Raw genomic sequence first — 22,645 nt, forward strand, 5'->3', positions numbered from 1 at the left:
AGGTGGGACACCCCCAGCGCGTAACAGCCAACCAGAGCACAGTCCCCTGAAAGCCGATACTTCATTCAAGGCTGTTTATAGAACAGTCAGGGATGAAGCCTCTACCTTGACCTCAGCAAGGCCTGCAGCACCCTGAGTCACGTAGCCAGGGGCCCATGGCCATCACCATGGATACCCCAGGGCCACACCACAATAACCCCAACCCTCTTCCTGTGAGCTTTAGTGTTTAAAGGCACCTCCCCTTTCTGCCTCTTCCCTAATGCTTTGCGCAGCACAGCATCGGCTCCAGCTTTGGCTCTAGCACACTACGGAGCCAGCCTGCGCATGCGCAGGGCTGTGCTATGACCCAGCCTTGTCATCCAGCTTTGTGACCTTAGGCAAGCGAGCAGCCTCTCTGGGCCTCAGTTTCCTCCCCTATAAAGAAGTCACAGTAACAACAGAAGGGACTGCACGAGCAAGTACTTGCAAAGTGCTTCAAACACGTGGGCACTGCTGGGTATTATCCTTGGAGAAGGAGGCAAGGCTAGGACCAACGTGCTCATTTTGCAGATGACAAAACTGAGGCTCGGGGAGAGGAAAGTACCCTCTGAACATCACAGCCAGGAGACATCAGAAAGAAGGCACCGACTGAGCTGCTCTGCCTCCTGTTCACTATCCCCGAGTCCTGGCCTCAAGCCCTGCCCACCGTCCCAGCTGACTCTGCTCTTTCTGCCCCACCCACAAGCCAGACCAGGCAGCCACAGATTGAAGCTGGGACCCTGGGGCCACCTCCGGCCGCCGGCCAGGCCAGGCCCCAGGCAGACCTCGGGGCCCCCACGTGGCTGGATGCAGCCCCTCTCACCAGGGAAGCAGGGAGACCCCGCATTGGGCCAGGCAGACCCCGGATTAGCTGCCTGCTCCCCGCCCTTCTGATCCTGGCTGCTTGAGGCCTCGACAGCCCGGCTCTCAGCATCAGCTATTTTCCTCACAGATGAAAGGCAGCCAGGCTTTTAGGGACATGAAAGCTGCACGGGGAAGAATGTGTAGTTCAGAGGGCCTGTGAGAGGAGAGAACGGCAGCTTCCAAAGGCCTGGCCTGCACGGTCAGGGCTGAGGGACCCTGTCCCCCGCCCCCACCCCCTTCAGCCACCTGAGCCGTGCACCGTCGTCTCCCAGGGGGCTCCTGCTGCAGACACAGTGCCCAGCGGAGGAGACACTGCCAGCCTCCCCTTCCTCCCTCGATGGGGCCTCGGGAGGGGCGGGGAGGAGGTGTCTCACTCAGCGCTGGGCACACAGTAGGCACTTCACACTCTCTCACGTGGCACCAAGCCCCTCCTCTCAGCCAGGTGCTCAGGGCCCATTTAAATAACCCACCTTCAGAGAACTAGCCTGGTGGGGGCTGGGAAAGGCGGTCTCGGGGTAACATGCATCCGGGCTGACAAGCCAGGTTTGGGGCGACAAGAGATTCACTGGGGGTCTCGCAGGGGGGCTGTGGAGAGGGAAAATGCTGGCAGTGTGGGGACGAGGGCTTGGACAGACTGAAGGGGTACAAAGACAGGGGTGCAGGGTCAAGGGGGGTTCAAAGCAGCTGGGCAGGGTCGTGACAGCGAGAGAGCAGGGATACGGCAGGAGGGGTGCAGGGACACACGAGAGGAGCAGTACGGGGGGGACCCAGCACATGGAGGGGGCACGGATGGCCCCTGCCCTTGACCCTGACCAGGCCCACCTCTGACAAGGACCCCGGGGTTTAAGAGCAGAGGATAAGAGTGACCCTACAGCTTAGGACAGCCACGAGGAGGCCTCACACACCCATTCCCCACGGAGATGCCCCCTCCACCAATTACTAAGGAACAGAGAAGCAGAGGCCCAAGGCCTAGGAAGCAGGAGGTGGGCAGACACCCTGGGCAGGGGGCTGACCCTGCATCCGGGTGGTCTTTGGAAGGACGAGGATAGACCCCGGGTAGGAAGACTGTCTGCCACCCACCCCGGGGCCTCCTCTCGGCCCACAAGCTGAGGGTCTCCCCTCTCCTCACTCAGTAGGTCATTTGGGGGCCGCTGGCCACTTCCCCGCTCACTTCAGGACACCCTCATTAATCAGATCTCACTACCCTGTTCTACAGACATGGATCCGCCACCAACCGCCAGCCCCACGCATCCCGTGTCACTCGGGGGCCTCGCTACGCACCCCTGCCTGGCCCGGGGCTGGCCTGTGCCCCAGTGCAGTCAGTCACTCAGCCCCCGCCTGGGGGCTGCATCCACAGTCTCCAATCTGCGTCTAGGTGCCCAGGGCACTCAGCCTCCCTGGCTCCGCCCCCCGCCCCGCCCCCGCCCAGGCCTGGAGACTGGGTGACCCTGCCCTCTGCTGCCTTCACACAGGCCCCCTCTTCTTCTCACACCATGGCCTGCAGCACCTCCTCACCGTGACTGAGAAGTGGACAGCAGACTCTCCCAGGAGGCAAATGCTATCTTAAAAGACAGTAAAAGTTGCCCACAAGGCCCCTGTGGTCCCTTTGCCTCGGCTGCTCCCGAGGCCCCCAGCCTTTCCCTCCCACACCACCCCCTCCCCCCCCGCCCACCCTCACACACCCCGGAGACTCTGATGATTTGTTCGTTCATTCACCCACTGGGTAATGGTTCACGGAGTGCTTACTGGGTGCCTCGCACACTCTTTGGCACTGGGGTGAACACACAGAGACAAAAATCCCTGCCTTCAGGGAACAGACATTCTAGTGAGAGAGATAATTGATAACAAACGGAGGCGCACACAATTGATGTTGTCCTTAGAGCGCTGGGGACACTTGCAGCTCCCTGCCTTCCTGGCACGTGGTAAAATTCAACCCTCTGACCCCGGTGGTTGGCTGGGGCCTTGTGACTTACGCTGGCCAACGAGGCGGGAGCAGAAAATGCCCCGGGGCCAGAGCGTTTCATTGCCATTGTGAGACCCTGTACAGGGTATGTGCTCCCTCTGTCACCGTGACCAGCGATGTCCCAGGCCAGCCTGGGTGCCTAGGAGATGAGACAGGACACTCAGCCCTCCCGCGTAGACATGTGGGGTAGTAAGCATTTAGTTTATGTATTTTAGACCACGGAGATCTGAGGATGGTTCGTTCTCACGACCTAACCTCACCAAGGCTGACAGACGCAGGAGGCGTAAGCATTATGCTCTAGCTCCGGGACAGCCAGGAAAGTGTCTTATTATTCATCTCCAACTCACGAGCCTGGAGGTGTCAGGTTCACATCCGGCACAGGCTGGTTGGGGCTGAATTGAATCACGTTCTCACACACACACACACACACACACACACACACACACACGCAATCATCATCATCATGAGAACCAGCATTTACTGAGTGTTTACTATGTGCCAAGAACAGTCCTAAGTGGTTACAAATGCCTGAACGCCTTTGATCTTACAATAACCATAGGAAGTAGACCCTCTTATTCTTCCCATGTTCCCCAAAACTGAGGTACAGAGAAGTTAAGACACTTGTCCAAGCTCACACAGCTAGTAAGTGGCCGAGGCAGGATTTGAACCCAGAGGGACAGGCTCCAGAGCCCATGCTACTAACTGTCACATAAAACCCCAGCTTCCCCCTTATACAAGAGGGTCTACACGGACGTGTGCAGGCACACACGCACACACACGCAGAATCTCCTGTGGGGCAGCGTCCTTAGGGCAGCAGCAGAGGAAGCCAGCCCTACTACCCTTCCTACCCGCCTCCACCGAGCTCGGTGCCCCCCTCCACTCCTGGCTGTCACACTCTGGGGTGAAGTGGCCCATCTGTCTCCAACACAAAGGATCAGGCAGGGGTGGGGGCCAGAGGCCCCAGAGGGGTTGTGTAAATGGCTCTGCTTTGAGCAACAGCTAATTTCTAAACATAATTATTAATTTCATGCTTATCATATGCAAACCTCTGTCTCCCAGACGAGATGAAATTGATTTAATTAGAAATTCCACCATCAAGCCTTTTGGATCCAAGCTTTTAATTAGGATCACCAACCCCACCCAAGGCTGCCAGAAAGTGGGCTCCTGGCCCCTGCTTCTCTTCCCAAGGCCCCAGGCAGAGCCAGGATGTGTGGGCACCTCCAGTGTCACCAGAGCTCCACTGGCCAGGCCAGGGTCCCTTGCTGGGACCACTACCCATGTCCCACCCCACACAGGGTGACACGGCCCCACAGCCACAAGTGGCCTCCTTCTCCTGGCATCATAATGGGGAGACAGCTTGGAGACAACTCACATCATCTCATAGCAGGAAGGACTGGGGTATTTAAGGTGGGAAGGAGACAGGAGAAATAACAGACCTCCCCTCCTCACGCAAAATTCGCATGCCAGCTTCCCTTTGGGAGACCCTGCCAGGTGCTAATAAAATGCCTTTTACAGCTCAGCTCAAGGCAGTCTGTCAAAATCATCCATAGTACCTGGCACTGTAACAAAGCATCTCCACACATTACCTCTGACCTCACCTCCGGCCACTCCCAGCTTGACGGCATTCACTGGCTCTGGTCACACCAGTCTCCTTGCCGAACCCTGAACATTCTAGGCACACTCTGCCTCAGGGCCTCCGCACTGGCTGTTCCCCCCTGCCTGAATGGTCTTCCCCCAGATCTGTATGTGGCCCCTCCCTCACAGACAGACTGCTCAAGGAAGGCCTTCCCCAACCACCCCTTTTAGGACCAATCCTACTTCCCTACCCTGCACCCCATTTCCACTTTCCTTGCTTTGATTTTCCTCAGAACAATGATCGCTTTCTAACGTGCTCAACATTTGTTTACTTTTCCACTTAATATCCACCTCCTCCTAAAACGGCAGCTCCATGAATCCAGGGACCTTTCCTTCATTCCCCACAGGACGCCCGGCACAGATTTGGCACAGGGCAGGTGCCCAATAAGCAAAGGGGCCACTTCGTTCTTGCCACACAAGCAGCCTGAGGACACGCTCCATGGGGTCCCGTAAGCACCTTAGACAAGGTGAGGAGACCAAAGCTCAGAGCCCTAGGCTTTGCCAAGGTCACGGAGCTGGTCAGTGGCCGAGTTCCCATGCTTGCATGGTCTGCCGCTTTGCCTGGGGAAGCTGGCCACTCCACAGCAGTGCCTGGCACACAGACGCTGCTCTGAGGTCTCCCCCCTCCCTCCCCAGGGCTCAATGGGGTGTCCCTCACCTCCAGGGCCTGCTGTGCCCGCCCCTCCCAACCCCCACCCCGAGTTCACAGCAGCACCCTCGAAGGCAATCATTGTGGGGCTGTCCCACACCCACCTCTGTCTCCCCTTCCCCGGGGCCCACCCAGCCTCTTATCAGGAGGCAAGCGGACACTTGGATTAATTTCCAGGACTGTTCTGAATTATGTTTTCCAGGAGAGAACCAGACAGATGAGGCAACAGGACTTTGAACAAATATTTCCCGAGAAAGTGCTTTATTCAGTCCCTTGTCTCACTCTTTTAAACATTATATGTTTCCTTAGGAGCCCGGGAAGAAATGGGGCACGATAAGGCACAGAGGCTGGAGAAGAACAGAGGGCGCAGAGTGGAGGGCCTCGGCCGGCTGACAAAGGAGCCGCTCGGATGCAGACTCCAAGGAATTACCGCCGATAAGAGCACAGGCGGGGGATCGCGCGGTGCAAGGGCGAGAGCAAACAAGATCCTCAATCAGCACTTGTCCTATTTCATAAGCAAAATGTAGATCAATAAATTACACTCACTTGTGCAGGTTTTACATGCTGACTCCGTAACCTTGTCAAGAGTGATACATATGGGCGGGGGAGGCTAGGGGACGAAGGAGCCCAGAGGCCTAGAGAGGACGGGCCAAGGACCCGGCAGGGGCCCTGCGGCCACAAGGCCTGCACCCCTTTTTCCAAGAGGGGCTCAAAGCCCAAGATCCCGGAGGTGAGAAGCAGCCCCCTGCCTCGCTCTGCGGCCTGTGGGAAGTCACCTCCCGTGAGCCTCCGTCTCCTCATCTGTCAAATGGGCACATTTGACTTTGAGGCTCCTGTGGGAAGATGGATATTAAATTTTAGAAAGAGAGCAGCGGACATCCAAGACGCTAGGAGTCGTGACGATACCCCTGGCACACACCCCCGGGGGCGGCCGTCAGCTGACATGGGCTCTCCCTGTGTTAATTCTCATCGCAGGCCCGAGACAGGAAACCATAGGCCTATTTTAACGAGAAGCTGTGGCTGCAGCTCAGAAGGCTGAGGAGCCCCGGGGTCACCCAGGCCCACCTGATGGCAAAGCTGGGCTTCCTCCCTGTGAGCCAGGGAGCTGGGCAGCACTGGGCGCTAGGCTACACCCAAGTGTCCAAGCAGGTAAGGGCAGGGCTCCAGACTCGCCCAGGGGGCCAACCTTCAAGTGCTCTGGGCACGTATAACGGGCTTGGCGGGGGCGAGACATGAGGGCCGGGGCTGGGGGGGGGTGGCGGTGGTGCAGCAGGCGAGAGGCTGCTTAGGTGTTGGTCGTCATCATAACAGGCGTGGTAGTTGTGGCTTAATGAGCACCCAGCCCATGATGGGCACCTCACAGGGATTATCTCATTTAATCCCCACACAGTAACCCCACGAAGTGAATGCTCTTTATTGCCTTTGTTTTTTAGAAGAGGAAACAGAGGCCTTAGAACATCCAGAAATAAAATCACAACAAGTGGCAAAGTGGGACTTGAACCCAGGTCTACCTGACTCCAGCCCCTGAGGGCCTGCTGCACCTGGCACGCGCTCCACGTTCACTCCCGGCTCCTGCCCTTTGTCCACACCATCCCCCCACCCCGCGAAGCAGCCAGGATGGGGAGTCAAGAGTCCCCGCTCCAGGTCTCTCCCCTCCACGTCCGGTAAGCACACCGCTTCCCATGTCTGAGCCTCAGTTTCCACATCTGTTCGGGGGGGGGGGGGTTTAATGACCTCTGCCTACTGGACTCAGGAAGTAAGGACAGAGGGAGGGGCCTCCACAGCACAGGAGTGACATCTGCCCCCCAAGCTGCGGGAAGTGGAGGCAAGGCTGGGACAACCTCAGTGAGTGGGGCACGCCTGAGGGGTCCGTAACTACACCTGCTGTCCTCCTCATGCACACTGAGCGCCGATGGGGGCACAGCCAGGCGGAGGGAAAATTAACCACAGCGTCTGCCCAAGTGTTCTCCCAAGTTAACGTGCTGCGCCCATGTGTAATATACGGCTCTGTATTACTATAATATGATATAATGGGATGTATTAACATTATTGAACACATAGGCCGATAAAAGTCACATCACCATCACTCCATTTGATTTATATCACTGCCTGGGCCACAGCCAGGCTGGCAGGGGCGGGGGGAGGCCCCACAGAGGCTCTAGGGCTCTCGCTGGGGACAGGGGGCCAGAGCCCCGGGTAAGGGAGGGGGGCCCAGACCAGAGCAAAAGGAACGTGCGACCGAGCAGGCAAAGCCAGGCGATCCTCGGGCCACGGTGCCAAGCTGTGGTTTGGGGGCTCTCGGCCTGAGCCCTCCAGCCAGTTCTCACACTACTTGGCCCCACAGCGACATCTGACCGTGCAGTCCCTCCACCTGGCTGCCTGGCAACTCCCTGGTGCCCTCCTCCCTCTAAGACAGCCCCTCTTCAGCCTCCTCGGCTGGTCCTGAATGCTGGCAACCCCGGACTCGGTCCTCCACCCTCTCTCTCCACTCACTCCGAGGCCACCCCATAACCTGATAACACACCCCCAAACTCCAGGCTCCCGCCCACTACCTGCTCCCCATGGCCATCTAGGGGGGCCCCCAGAACCTCCCGAAGTCCTTCCTAGCCAGGTAATTACTGCTCAGGCCACAGTACCGAATACATCCTTGATTCCTCTTTCTCTCAGCAAATGCTGCTGGCTCCACCTTGAAAAAAAATCCAGAACCCAACCACGGCTCAACTCCGTCACCACTACCACCCTGGGCCTCGGCTCCAGCATCTCTGGCCTGGACTATCCCAGCAGCCTCCTCGCTGGCCCCCCACCTCCCACACCGCCGCCTCCCATCACAGAGTCCAGTCCCTAGCCGGCAGCCCAAGGGACCCATCTAAAACCCAAGTTAGATCATGTCCCTCCTCTCTTCAAGAGGCTCCTATCTCAGCCAGAGTGAAAGCCAACATCTTTCAATGGCTCACTAGGCCCTACGCAATCTGCCCACTTAGCCTCCTGCCCTCACCGCCCACTTACCCTCTCCCTCACTTGCTCTGCTCCAGCCACCTGGGCCACACGCTCTTCCTCCCAACACACCAGGCAGGAGCCTGCCCCAGGACCTTTGCACAGGGTGTGCACTCACCACCGCCTGTGACACTACACGTTTCATTCACGCGTCCTCCTGATCATCTACCTCCCCACTGGAGTGTCGGTCCCACGGGGACAGGGGTTTTTGTCTGCCTCGCTCATTGCCAGAGCCCCAGGACTTAGGACCGTGCCTGGCACCAAAGCCCTGATTTTCCAGGTTCTGCAAATAAATACGAATGACCAATGAACAAACAGATGAACTAGAGCAGCAGTCTGCTTCTACCTAATTTTCATAAGTGAGTTTCTCTACATGATTCTGTTGGTGAAATGTATCTGCTTCTAAAGAGTTTGAAAACCACTGGCCTGGGCCAGATGAGGAAACTGAAGAATGGACAGGCCAAGTGGCAATGATTTAGCCAAGACCACGGGGGGGCAGGGGGTGGTGCTGGCTGGCCACTGACAGGGCTCATCCCTCCCCTGCCCACCCCACTGACCCAGCACTGCCTCCAGTGGGGCCCTGGGGTGAACAGACTGCTGAGCACCCAGTCTGTGGGGGGTGTCATCACCCTCCCACAGCTTCTCTGATCCCTGGATGCCCCCACCGTTGTCCCCAGCAGCCCCTCAATCTGAACCATCATCTTCTATTGGCACCCGCGGGAAGGGGCCCACGTGCGGGTATACTCTGGGTGGTGTTCCACCCCAGGGTGCCCTCCTGGGGGATGTTTGTTGTGGAAGCCCCACGTCAGCCTGCAACATGAGGGCTTTGGCCCCTGGCAAAGGTGGAGGTGATATGGGCCTCCCACCCCATCATGCATTCATGCAAAATATGTTTACTGAGCACTCGCGATGTGTCTGGCACCATGACAGACACCAGGGATGCCATAGTGAACATCGAATATCTGTCCTCATGGAGCTGAGTCCAACAGGAGAAATGGTCTCTAACCAGAAACACACATACATAATCACGTCAGATGTGCCGGAAGAGGCAAGGGGCCTGTGACAGCCTGGAATAAGGGCCTGGATCTGGTCAGGGCACCCGAGGAGGCTTCCTGAGGACAGGCAGGAAACTGACACCTGAAAGATGGATAGACAATACCCAGGTGAAGAGGGAAAAGGAAAGAGCATCTTGGACAGGAGGGAGCAGCAAGTGCAAAGGCCCTGTGGCCAAGAGCCCACAGCAGTTTCAAGGAAAGGCAAAAAATCACACAGAAGATGGGAGAATAGAACCCGAGCTGCACCTGTACAGAAAACAGGCCTGGGGGCAAGATGGGGACCCAGGAGAGCAGTGGGGAGGCCACTGCACTAGTCCAGGTGAGAGGTGAGGGCAGCTGGGCCAGGGGCTTCCTGTGGAGATGGAGACAAGTATGACCTCCCCACAAGCCCTCCCAAATATCTCTTTCCTTGTGACACTTCGTGAGCCCTGCCCTAAACCCTAAGCTCTCCAAAAAAACCAAAGGAGCCAGAAGACAGGCAAATAAGGTCTCCAGGTGCCTGCTTCCCCTCCGACCCCAGCCCGTCCCTTCAAGATAAGCAGGCTCCCAGGGGATTCTCCAGCTGTCCCAGTGACATAGGCAGGGTGAGGAGGCGGCCAGGGACGAGGCCCAGAGCAGGAAAAGGCCACCCCTGCATCTCACCTCCATTGCCCTCTGCAGCTCTGTGAGCTTGCCACGATGGAAAGAACCTGAATTCTGGTCTGTCACCAACTCACCACGCGGCCTCACACTAGACGCTTTTCCATCCTGTGCTCCAGGTTTCTCGTCTAAGAATCATAACTACAGTAACAGGTCACATCTACTGAGCACTTACTACGTGCCAGGCTCTGTTCTTAGCATTAATTTGTTTAGTCCTCACCAGAATCCCGTCATAGACAGAGACACCAGCATTTCGCCCATTTTACAGATGGGGGAACTGAGGCCCAGAGAAGTCAAACTACTTGCCCAAAGACAGGCGTCTGGTAGGTGGCCAAGCAGGGATTTGCGCCCTTACAGCTGAGCTGTCCTACCTCCCCATGGAAATAAGGACTGGACTGAATGGTCTCGGAGACCCTCCAAGCTCTGCTGTGGCTGCCTCCTGCAATTCTCGGCCCGGAGATTCAGCCTCCAGCCTGGAAGGCCCCAGCTTCTCCAGAAGGAAAGCAGGTGCGATTTGGGGTGGGTCTGTCCCCAGACCCTTCTATTTCCACCTTCTGCAGAAACCTCCAAATGTGCCATTGAGTCCCGCGACCACATTCCTCCTGCCCACAATGTGCCAGGTATTAGATGCGGTGGGGGATAGCACGGTCCCTGCCTGGTACCAAGGGCCTGCTCTAGGCAGTGTCCCAGCAGTCCCCAGTGGCCTGGGCCCTGGCCACCCACTGAGCAAACCTGTTCTTTAAGATACCTGTACTGGCTCCTTCCCTTCTTCTCATTCCTCCTCCATCACTGGTCACGAGGTCACCTCCAGCGGACCGACCCCAGACAGTGCTATCACTACCTCCCTTCATTTACTCCTAACAAAACCCTTCGAGGTAGACATCATTATCTGAATGTTTTAGGCAAAACTTGGAGACTGGGAGAGAAGTCATCCTCCCTCAATCGCTCTGCTTACTGATTGAAACCCAGGCCCCTCAATGCCAGAGACAGAGCCCACGGCAGGAACCAGCAGCACGTCTGGGTCCTGTCTAGACAATGAGGGGACAGGCAGGAGATGCCCACAGGCCCTCCCTGTCCCAGCCCGATGCATCCAGTTTCCAGCAACTGGTAATCTGAGCTGACACCGCTCTCTGAAAGGGAAGCCCTGAGTGGATCTTGGCCCCTTCCACTCTGTCTCACCCACTCAGGCCCCTGCCCCAGAATTCCCAGGCTTGACAAAGCTCTGCCCATTAACCCAGGCCTCAGCAGGTCCCACTGGGGGAGCCTCGGGTAGCAGAGCCTGGAGGAGGGTCCTGCCACCATCACAGCGGGGAACGCCGGGTCCCCCCTCGGTGCCAGCAGACAGTGGGCATCCATAGGGTAAATTGAGAGGAGCACAAAGCTCAGCCCGAGTTCCCCAAGCATCTCCCAACACCTGCTACGGGGGCCAGAATCCCCATCGCTGGGATCAAAGTGAGTTCTTTCAAAGCCACCCATGTTACCTGGAAGAGGGAGCCTTTAACCAGAGACTCTTAGATGAGGAGGGTGGGACTGTCCCCTCCAGTGCCCCTGACAGGGGTCTGTGTTACCCACCTCCTAGGACAGGCAGCTCACCACTTCACAAGGTAGCCCATCCCAGCTCCAGTATCTGCCAGGCTTCTCGAGACCCTGAATTGAAATCTGTCTCTCTGTCCTTTCATGTGCTTCTGTGTGGTTCTCTGGAACCACAGAGCCCCAGCCTGTGCCCCCAGATGGAAGGCCTCCCAGGGCTCCTTGATTCTACTACATTTACACCCCTACCCAGAGCCCTGCTTGGCCATCTGGCCCGTTCTTCGTTTGGTGGTCTAGGTCCACACACTGTGCACACACGCACACACAGGGGGCACAGCGGGGCACACCCAGGCAGGACCACCACTTAACACAGGAGTCAGGCCACACCATTCTCTGCCCAACTCCCTCCCCCAGCCCCGGCCTCCCTCTTGGGAGGAAATCCCAAGCCCTGTGTGGGCCCTGCTGCCCCGCTAACCTCCACTCTTACCGCCGCCCCCCCCCCCACCCCAACTGCCCTCCTTAAACAGTCCCTGAGCATCCAAGCGCAGCCCAGCCTCTCAGCCATTGTAGCAGCGTGTCCTCTGCCTAGCTGGTTTATCCCCACAGAGCCACAGAGCATGCTCTTTCACTCCATCCACGCCTCCGACCAAATGTCACTGCTCAGAGACACCGTCACCGGACACCTCCCCTAAAGCAGCCCCACCCCGTGCCCCGTCCCCTCCCCCGTGGCCCTTATCCCCTTTGCCCTTATCTCTCTTTGCCTCAATCTTCTGGCTGTGCCTCACAGGATCGGCAGCCCCGACAGACTGTGAGCCGCACAGACCAAGGCCCCCAGGGCTGGAGACAGAGGTGCTGCCCCTCCCCTGGCCCGTCCCGCCAGCTCCCACCTGGAGATGGGGGAGACAGCAGGAAGGCCCTCCAGGGTGGGCTGGGGGTGTGGAGAGTCGGGAGCCCACAGGAAATGGCCCCTCTCCAGGGGAACCCTGTGCCCCACAGGCTGCAAGGAGCCAAGTAGAGGCAGGCTTCTCTTCAATCACCCGCGGGATTGCCATGGCCAGGTGGACAGCTCGGGACAGTCCAATCTCATGCTCCAGAGTATCAGCTGATGGTGGCAGGGACCAGGAAGGAGGAAACACACATACAGACAGACATACGCACCAGAACTCAGCCCTGCCAGGGCCCAGCGGGCTCAGAGTCAGCCCATTCAAATGGAAGGACCTGCACATATGTGAGTGCTGCAGGGATATCCCGGAAAGGCTCAGTCATTCACACGCACGCACACTCAAGTACTCACCCACGCCCCCTCCACATACACCCACGTATACACACACACACACACACACACACACACACACACACACACACACTTTGGTACAGTCAAAACTGGCAGAGTCAGCATTCACAGTACATTTGGGGAACACAAAAGAGTGTTCATAACCACCCCCCCAAAAGTCACTGCCCTGCCCAGGTGCCCATCAAGCAGCTGGAACTCTTAACTGCCCACGGGTGAGCAGGAAAAGTGCTGACCTGCTATCCCTCATTAACACCCGGCAGGTGGCAGTTTTTCTGCAGGACTGGATGGAGCCAGTGGGAGATCCAGCCTGGCAGGGGCAGAGCTCAAGGTGGGCGAAAGCGGATGGGCCAGGAAAGGGTCTGAACAGGCAGTGGCCAGGGGGCCATGGGGGTGGAGCAGGACTGAGAGACTGGGCACCAGCGTGGGGCAGCCCAGAAGCTGTGTGCCCGCCTAATCTACTTGCCCGCCTGGCCTGCTCCCACAGACACCAGGGGTGGGCCCTGGGGCTGGCAGGCCCCCCCCCCCTGCCCCAGGCACCAACTTTCCCCGGGTCACTGGCTCTGCTGCGGGGAGGGTGTCCTGGCCAGCACCCCCATGCTGCTTTTCCTGATTGTCGAGCTCTTCCATGAGGCTGTGGGGACACGAAAACCCCAACATGAAATAGGGGGGCCTTGCCCAGAGACCCTGAGGTGGGGAGGCCTCTTCCCTCACCCCAAGTTGCACCTTATGTATAACTGTAGTGGAAAGTGGGGTGAGGGAAGCAGGATCACTCCCTGTGAGCCAAGCCCCGCTCCAGCCTAGGGAGGAGAGAGCAGTATTTGTAATTTGTTTTAATAATCCTGCTGAACTGGGAGAATATTAACAAACGAGAAACCAGCTCAAAATTAATCAAACTTCTCCCTGTCCATCCCCCCACCTTCCATCTTAATGAAGGTTATTTATCCAACGAGCAATAAAACACGGAATTAAATTAAACAGGCCTTTTCTTTTCGTCCTCTCCCCCGCCCCAGGGAGGAGGTGTCTCCCGCTTACAGCTCTATAAGCTGTGCCTCTGGGAGGATGACTGGGAGGACCGCAGCAGATCCATGATTCCCGGATGCCAATCACAGGGATTTCCCCAGAAGGAACCCCTCAATTAGAGCACTCCCAGTTTGGGTCTCACTGCCAGCCCTCTGCCAAAAATATGAACAGCAGTTAACTCAACCACCCTCCAGAGATGGGACAGAGGGAGGTTCCTATGGTTGGGTGGGAGACTCCCCAGTTTCCCTGAGAGGGAGAGAAGGGCCTCGGTGTGGAAGGTGGGGACCATGAGCATGCACTCACCCAAACGAGGATACCTTGATACCCATGGTTCCAGCTGGAAACGCCATCCTGGCCACAACGCCTTGGGAGGAAGGAGCTGGAGGGGGCGCAGGGCACAGGGCAAGCTGAGGAAGGACTTCCCATGCAGGGGAAGGAGCACCACAGGTCACTGCACTGCCCTTGGGCCAAGAACGCGCCCCACGCCCTCGACTTCTGCCGGCAGTTTGTTGGGCAGCTGCCTCCCCAGATTTCTCTTCATTGCAGCTTTTGAATTCACTTCTGCTTGTGCCAGGCCACCTTTTAGAGTCACAGGTTCCTAAATAACTACTCTCAGGGACCTCCCTCGACCACTCTCTTTGGTCTTTCCCTCTGGCTTTGAAAACTGTAAGAATAATTGCCTTCCATTTACAGCTTCCACATACATTCTCCCATTTAAACCTCACATCAACCGGGTGAGGGAGGTATTTGTCACTGGTGCTCACTTTTATAGGGGGAGACAAGCTGAGGCTCAGAGAGGACCCTGGGCGCATCTAGCTGTGGCCGAGGGTCTCGGTGCTGGTGGGCTGGGATTTGGGGCCCAGGGGGGCAGGGCAGGGCTCACGGGAATTGCCAGGTTCCCGGGAAGCCACCTCAGGGCTTTCTGTGGAGGAACACTGGGGGTTGATTGTCTCCCTGGGAGGAGGGGAGAAGAGGGGGGAGAAGAACGGAGGAGAGAGGGACGGAAGAGGGTGGAGGGTTATTACAAACTCCTCCGTGCCTGCCTGCCACTGCCCATGCTGCAAATCCAGTCTATACAGGGCAACCAGAGAGTGCCTCAGAGCCTTTGCACTGGCTGTGCCCTCCACCCAAACACCATCCAGCCACCTGGCTCCCTTCCTTACTTTCCTGGGTCTATGTTCAAACACACTCTCCCTGACCACGTGTTTAAAAGAGCCCTTCCTGCACCCCCACCACCGCCCCCCAGGTGGCTCAGCAAGCTAAGCATCTTGATTTTGGCTCAGGTCACGATCTCACAGTTCATGGGGTCAAGCCCTGCACGGAATTCTGCACTGGCGGCGTGGAGCCTGCTTGGGATTCTGTCTCTCCCTCTCTCTGCCCCTCCCCTGCTTGTGCTCTCTCCCTCAAAATAAATAAATAAATTAAAAAAAAAACAAAAAAACAAGAAAAGAGCCCTTCCTCTCTTCCGTCACTTTCAAAACTCCGACCCTATGCAATTTTCCTCCCCAGCGCCTGTCACCACTTGGATTATTGCTTATCTTTACTATCTTTCTCCCCCTGTAGAAGGTCAGCTCCATGTGGGCAAGGACTGTATGTGTTTTCCTTCACTGCTGTATTCCAGCCTAGCCCAACATCTGGCTCACTAATCTGATTGGTGAATGAATGAATGAATGAATGAATGAATGAATGACATTATGCCCAAGGCCACCATTCGGGCCATCATTGCCTCTAATCTGAACTGTTTCATTGGTCTCCCAATCACTCTCTCAGACTAAGTCCTCAGCCTACAACCAACCCTCCACTCCACACCCAAAGGAATATTTCTAATCCCCAAATCTAGCCAGGGCACTGTTCTACAGGATCAAGTCCACACCCTTGGCCTAAACCCCCAGTTCATCCGAGCCGTCTCCACTCATCCACCACCCAACCTTCCTGCCGTCATGCCATGAGCCTTACTGCTTCCATACCAGACACACCCGAAGTTCCAGCTATGCCTGCTCTTTCCACTTAGAGCACTATCATGGCTCCTTTTCTGCCTGCAGGACACTGACCACCTCCTCCAGGCAGCCACCGCATGCGTGCCCTGTCCAAAGCGAGTTCTCCCTCCTGAGGCCCCACAGACCCTCACCTGCACCTCCACCATAGCCCTCCTACACCCCAACTTGAGCTATGACAAAATTGCATGTATGTCACACCTCCCCATCCAGGAAGGACCCAGATTAATTCACTCTGGCAATCTCTCCCATTCCTACCACCTGCTCCAGTATCTTGCATAAACTTGGAGCTCCATAAATATTTGCTGAATCAAATGGAACCAGTTCAAACACAGCCCAGGGAGAGTGCCCATTAAGAGGGGCCTTTCCTCCAGTTTGCTGGCATTTCAGGCCAGTCTGAGGACAAACGGACCTTTAAGTGCCACTTAATCGTGACACACAGGAGCAGTTGGCCCCACGTTCCACTAACCTCTCCTTGGGGGGGTGCCTGGGAGGAAACCAATTCACCAGGGTTGAGAGGTGGCCGGGGCCCTGTTAAAATGGTCCAGCCCATAATAGCAGCTCCTGGCCCAGCCCGGCAGCCTGCACGTATGAGCACGAGCGTGGCCACCCCCATGGGTGAGGACAGCAGGCACAACACAACCACTGCTGAATTATTTATTCCGTACATTGTTAGCGCAGTAGAGAAAGCAACCGTGTCTCCAGGCTTCAATTAAAATATCAAGGCACCCGCACCGTCTGCCCGGCCACATGCCCAGCTCCCACCAAAACTGGCAGGATAGCACCTCCTGGGAAGCCATAAGCGCCCTTAAGGCCAACACTGCTTCCCTCCCTCACCTCCCCACAGCCAAGTCCTGTTTCAGCACCACGGACAGTGCCCCCTCCTCTAAGCCTCCGCTGTGACCTTTAACCCGGAGCTGCCCCTGAGACACTTGGCAAAACTTCCAGGGCTCTAAAAAACCATTTAGTAAATCGATGACCTAAAAGAGCCTTTCTGGTTTCCCAAAGCAGCCCTGGGACAAGCCTGGCTGGGTTTTGAGCTGAACTCCGATTCTCTATCAGCTCCCAGCACACCCTGCCACACTTTACAGCACATGGCCGGAAGGCAAGAGTTCAAGGCTCCCCCCGGCTCTTCTCCAAGCAACACGGTAAACTCTGGGCACATCACACCACCTCCCTGGGCTCTGTTCTTCTCAGTCAGAAAATGCAAATGATGATGCCCAGGCTGTGATCTCCAGGGAGTGTCACAATCAATGAAGAGGGGCTTTGAAAAGGTAAAAATGAGATACGAATGTTGGCCCTACTAAGAGAGGGCTTTGATTTCATTTGAGTGGGTTTCTGCAGCCTTACCACCCATACCCCAGCCTGAAATTCCCTGCTTCTGGGGCACAGACTCAGGATGAAGACAGAGCTGGCGGATCCTCCAAGAGCTGGCTGGGTCACAAGCTAACTAGGTCACCCACGAGATTTACTTCAACAACCCCCGGACTAGAATATGAGGCCGAGTGAAATCAAAGTGGGCGAGCTGAAAAAGAGCAAGAAATTGCAAACACATGCCGCCAGGAACTGTGGAATGAGCGCAGGCTTCGGGGAAAGGCGGTGCCGCGGGCCTCTGCTGCTTCCTGGACAAGCCTGTCTCCTCACCTGTAGAATTTCCCGGCTGGTCACTTACCTTAGATAATCTGTGTGAGGCTCTGACACAGTGCCAGGCACATAAATTCAACCACGGGTGTTATTAAGCACCCACTATGTTCCTGGCCAGGAGGCAGAGCAGTAAAGAGGCGAGACACAAGCCTGCCTTGTAGAGCTGACACCTGAACGACGGGTGTTGTTATCCATCAAGATGACGGGCAAGGTAGCATTTGAGACGGGCCTAGAAGCCCAGGTGGAATTTCCAAAGCAAAAAAAGGAGGCGAGAAGGCATAACCCTTTTGGGGAAATGTTTGGAGGATGCCTCATTAAGCTAATCATTCATGTAGCCGATGAGCCAGCAATTTGTGTGTGTGTGTGTGTGTGTGTGTGCACGCGTGCGTGTATGTGGTATGTGTGTTCACATATACGCAAAATGGGTGCCTGTGTCCATTCAAAGACATGTATACAAATATTCAGAGTAGCTTTATCCATAAGAGCCAATCACCAGATTCAGCCCAGACGTCCAACGGAAGCAGAGTGGAGATACGTAAATTACGAACTAAGCACACGATGGAATAGTACAGAGCAATGAAAAACAGGAATATAGTCAAGCACATGGATGAATCTCCCAGATCACGTGAAAGATGCCAGCCACGAAAGGCTTACTGTATGATTCTGTTTATACAAGCTCAAAGCCAGATACAAATAATCCATGCTGTTAGAAGTTGGGCTAGTGATTAGCCTTGGGGAAGCAAGGATATTGACTAAGAGAGGCTCAAGGGAACGTTCTAGGGTACTGCAAATGTTCTCTGGCTTGATGTTCATACACATATACACATTTATAAATGCTCATCAAGTAGTACATCTGAAATGTGTTCACGTTACTACATATAAGTTATACTTCAATTCTTTTTAATGTAGAGGAAAGAAAAGGTGGACAAAGGAAAGACCAGAAAGAGAAACCAGCAGATGGGATCTTGGGAGGCTGAAGGAGAGAAACCGGAGAAGTGGCAGCAGCCAGAGGGAAGGACTGGGGTGCAGGTAGGCCGGATGGCCTGTAGAGACAATGCCACCCTGGGAACCCAGGGGCTGCTAACTCCTTCTCTAGGCACCCCCTGCCATGCGTCCCACCTGTCCACGGCAAATGGTATAGATGAGGTCATTTCCCCTCCCTGCCAAGCCTGGCCCCCTGCCCACCACCTCCCCTTCAGCCACCGCCCTGGATTGGAATCCCTGAGTTTAATTTCTGGAGCACTGGGGTGGGGGTGGGGGGGCTTTCACCCAGGGCAGGAATAAAGTGAAACCACAATCTCTCAGCCCCACACCGGTAGTTCAGCTGAGCATGTCTCTCCAGGCCCCCATGTCCCACGCCCACAGCATCACTGAGGACACCTGGCTCTGCCTCCCACACTCCACCTGCTATGTCCACCTTCCCGTCCGCCCTCTCAGGGAGCTCACCTGAGCACCTGTCTCTCCCAGGATTACCGGTCCAATTAGGCAGGACCCTCCCACCTCCTGCTTCCCACCTACCCAGCACCCAAGCCTTCACGGTCACATCCCCCCATGGAGGGAGAGTCCACTGCAAATGCCCAGACACGGTGAGGAAGCAGCCCAGAAACCCCACACCCCACCAGCCACCAGAGAGATGTGACACATAAAAGATGATAGGGCCCCCTGATGGGGGGTTGCATAGCCATCACCCACCATGTTTCAGAGACTATTTAAGGATGGTGGAAAATGCTCCCAACCGCAGCCTGGTGGGCAAAAGCTGGCTACAGAACCACATAGATGTTACGGTTGCAACGTCATAAATTATACACAGGAAAGGCTAGCAGGAAATACACAAACGTTTCAAGTTTGTCACTCTGGATGGCGGGATGAGTGGGCAATTTTCATTTGCTTCTTTATGCTCTTCTGTTTTCTTCCAGATCTGCAATGAACATGTTGGCTTTTATAACAACACCAACAGGAAGGAGTGTGGGGGCATAAGCCACACTCACACATAGGGGCCCAAGGCTGACTCTCCCGCGCTCCGTGGGGCAGAGGGAAGACCGACATGCTTCCAGCCTGCAAGTCACCTTCACCAGCACCCATGGACTCACACTAAGAGCTGGTGGCCTCAAAGGATCTGCCTGTGACATCCAGGTGAGTGTAGAGGGCAAGCACTGGGCTGGAAGTCTGGGACCCCTGTTCCAAGCCCAGCTCTGATTCTGACTAGCTAGGTGGCCTCCCACACAGTAACTTCTCTGGGTCTCAATCTCCTCATGTAAAGTCAGGGCATCTGTCCTGACCACTTTGTAGGGCTGTCGTGTGGAATGACCAAGAAGCAAATGTGAAAGATCGTCACCTGCCGATGGTTGTGAGTGACCCCTGCTTCCCCTATTCCCATTTATCACCGGGCCCTAAGGCCGTACCACGGTTTCCAAGAAATGCTCAGAAGCTGCCTACAGCAGGTGTCTGAAAGTCCCCAAAATCATGGGCCATACTCCTACGCTGACTCGCAAACTGTACATAAAACATACGTATTTTTAATTAAACTGGAAACCAAACAAAAGCTAAGGAAAACTCCACTTCTTCTTTCAAAACGTTACCAAAGACCACTGTACAGATTGTAGCAACACCCACTCATCGGACCTCTCATGAAAGGTCATTGGGAAATGAACCTGGGAAAGTTCATTGTCAAATCAAGTACCAGCTGCCGAACTTCCAGGAGGCTCTGTGCCTGATTCCTTTGAGGAACAGAGATTTTTGTTCTTCACATTGACAGCTTTCTGTTAAAAATATTTTTTGACTCATCCCTCCAGATTCTGTGGGGACCCACAAAAGAAACGGGTGACATCGTCCCTAACCTCAGGGTCTCTCGGTGGAGAGACCAGAGGGAATGAAAGCTCAGGGGCCAGCACTGACTAAGGGAATTGGTCCAGGCGGGGACTGGTTTGGGCGGGAAGGGTCTCAGGGGAGGAGGACATTTGAAGCTGGACGTGCAGAATGGGAAAGAGAGTTTTCAATAAGGGAAGCCACATCTCTTTCAAAGAGAGTTCGGTGAATTATGCAAAATTAATATAATAAATATGTACAATGTGCTCCAGGTGACAAGGCTCTTTGCTCATCTCACTGTGTACCTTGGGGTAGGAGGAAGGAGGCAGCGGATTCCTTGGTGCTTCCGAGGAGGTATTGCATGGAAAATTCACATGGAAAACAAGAACAGTTTCAAGTCCCCCAAAAGAAGAGTTTTGAGGCCCTCCGGGAAGAAGTGGGGAATCTCCTGCCTCACTACCCTCAGAAAGTATTCAGTAAAATTGGATCTGGATGCATCGTGCGGATGGGAAAATGGAGAGGCCAGACAGTCTAAGTGATTTTGCCAAGGGCCCAAGGCTGGTTAGAACAGAAGGGGGGCCCTCCCGGCAGCGGGCAGTGAGAAGTGTTTAAACCGAGATGCGGACGGACAGATGAGCCTTACCTGCGGACCTGGGACAGAAGCACTCCTTGAGGAGCCAGGGAGGCAAGGGACCAGCCAAACTCCACCCCCGAGCCGCTGCAGGACCCAAGGAGTCACCGCCCCTCAGAGCTGCATCTGTTAAATGGACACACAAGGCAGCCATGGGGCCCAAAGACAGCAGAACGTGGGCACAGAAGCAGTTCTGCTAGGAGCAATCACACCTGAATGATGCGGGGGCGGAGGGAAGGGCGGGCAGACAACCGAGCCAGGCCAGCGATGGTCATCCACCCTGCCGGTTCTCAGCACCTTCTCAGAGCATGTGTGGGATGGAGACCCAGGGGCCCAGGGCCTCCAGCTCCCACTAGACCCCTGCAGAGGCCTGGAGCTGCCCCTGCCCCTGCCTCCACCCCCACACAGACTCACAGTGAAGCGGGGCCCACTCACTCTTCTGGGCAGCTCTTGTGTCAAGGACCAGGGTCCCTGCTCCCCACGATCTGCTGCAGGAGGCTGGCGGCACAGGGCCTGGGTCAGCATCAGCCAAAGGGCCTCCTCCCGGCCCCACCCGGCTGACAGCAGAGGTGGAGGCGCAGCCACAGGAAGTGTGGCCCCCACCCCTGGCCGGCAGGAGGGCAAGAGATTAGGAATACACTGGTCCTGTGACCCGGCGCTCTGTAGGAATTCACCGGACAGAGACACGCAACGTGGCCGAGGCACGAAGTCAGCCGCACAAGGCATGTTCTCAAACACACGAGGTTGGGAAGCACCTGGTGTCTGCCACAAGGAGACTGGGAGCGGGGCGTACTCTGTGGCCGTACAAAGGCCGAGGTCCTTCCTGGCTGATGAGCAATCCCCACGGCCACCAGGCAGGTGCTGCGGCGTGTGAAAACAGCAGAGGAGAACGTATGCGTGCACACATCCCCACCCCCCACCCCGCACCCCAGATTCAGCGAACGGTCAACGGTGAATGGCGCCCCCGGAGTTTGCAACGCCACAACCCCGAGTCCAGACCACAGCCCTCTTTGGAAGGTCACACGGGCAGCAGCGGCCGCCTCCGCGGTAGGGCTGGGGTATGTCCTTTGGTATGTTTGAAAGCCCATGGGAATGTATTACGCGCTTAAAAAATAATGCTGTAAATAGCAATGATGGTGATAATAATATTAACGGTAATACTGTAGGCCTAGGGGGCTCCAGGGCCCCTGGATAAAAGGCACATTCAGAAGAGAGAAGCATCTTTAAAGGAGACCCTCTCAGGCACTTCCACATACAACCCCTCTCTCTGCCTCCCGTCCCTACGCCTCCAGACACCCCTTCCTCTCCCTCCACCCCGCAAAACACTTGAGCGAGAAGGCAGGACTCAAGGCCAGGAGGGCCCAGCGCAGAGGCTGGGGGCTCCCCAGCCCGATGCTGGAGGTGACAGAAGGGGTCCTGGTGCGGGCTGACGGGCCAGGGCCAGAGCCAGGCCGAGGTGGGCGTGGGGGAGGGGGCTACTCTCCCCTCATTAGGTTTGTTGTACTTTCCTAATTGATTTTGTGTCTGTGTCCCCGGGATACTTAGGACCATCTTAGAAACCACTTAAGCAATTTAAAATAATCAAAGTACTTATAAGGCACTTAACATTTCCTCACACTTCAGGCTTCCCATAAACCCCCTTCCAGCTGCAATCTGAGGCCTCAGTCAGAGGCAACCGCTGCCAGGAGGTAGATGCCTGTGTCACCGGGAGCCTCAGCAGTCCTGAAGCGAGACGGCCAACCCCCACACAAGCACCAGGCTCGCTCCCACTCTCCCTCTCCTCTCTCACCACCAGGCCTTTGGCCTCCTGGGTCCCTCCACCTGGAATGCCCTCCCCCACTGGCCAGCACAGCCCTCCACCTACCTCACTGTATGCTCGCTGTTGAATCTCAGCTAGTTGTCCTCCTACA

At 56.1% G+C, this 22,645-nt stretch overlaps 1 protein-coding gene and 1 long non-coding RNA gene across 9 annotated transcripts in view; one reads left to right on the plus strand and one right to left on the minus strand.

Annotated features, from left to right (window-relative positions):
- GRM4 (glutamate metabotropic receptor 4) overlaps window positions 1–22,645 on the minus strand; it is a 152,488-nt gene that overhangs the window by 103,895 nt on the left and 25,948 nt on the right. The window lies entirely within an intron of this gene.
- LOC147580891 (uncharacterized) lies at window positions 4,253–5,689 on the plus strand. Its single transcript, XR_015250790.1, has 3 exons — window positions 4,253–4,336; window positions 4,790–4,947; window positions 5,439–5,689. It is a non-coding gene; the product is annotated as an uncharacterized LOC147580891 (long non-coding RNA).

Source organism: Puma concolor, chromosome B2, assembly GCF_028749965.1.
Source record: "Puma concolor isolate L17-30 chromosome B2, mPumCon1.1.hap2, whole genome shotgun sequence".
Lineage (NCBI taxonomy): Eukaryota > Metazoa > Chordata > Mammalia > Carnivora > Felidae > Puma > Puma concolor.